The following is a 367-nucleotide window of genomic DNA, read 5'->3' on the forward strand; positions in this document are numbered from 1 at the left end:
TCCCAATTCGGGCTCCCCAGTGCCCCCAGTATGGCCTCCAGTGCTCCCAGTCTGGGCTCCCAGTACTCCCAGCATGGCCTCCAGTGCTCCCAGTGCTCCCAGTTTCGCCTCCCAGTGCTCCCAGTAAGAGCCCCCAGCGCTCCCATCCAAACCCCCCCCCGCGCGCGCAATGCATTGTGGGTACCGAGGCGGAAGCGCCCCCCTATCCCCCGCAATGCATTGTGGGTACCGAGGCGGAAGCGCCCCCCCCTATCCCCCGCAATGCCTGGTGGTTCCCGGGGGGGAAGCGCCCCCCTACCCCCGCAATGCATTGTGGGTACCGAGGCGGAAGCGCACCTATCCCCCGCAATGCATTGTGGGTACCGGG

The sequence above is a fragment of the Corvus brachyrhynchos genome, unplaced genomic scaffold (assembly GCF_000691975.1).
Source record: "Corvus brachyrhynchos isolate BGI_N302 unplaced genomic scaffold, ASM69197v1 scaffold528, whole genome shotgun sequence".
In the NCBI taxonomy this organism is placed as follows: domain Eukaryota; kingdom Metazoa; phylum Chordata; class Aves; order Passeriformes; family Corvidae; genus Corvus; species Corvus brachyrhynchos.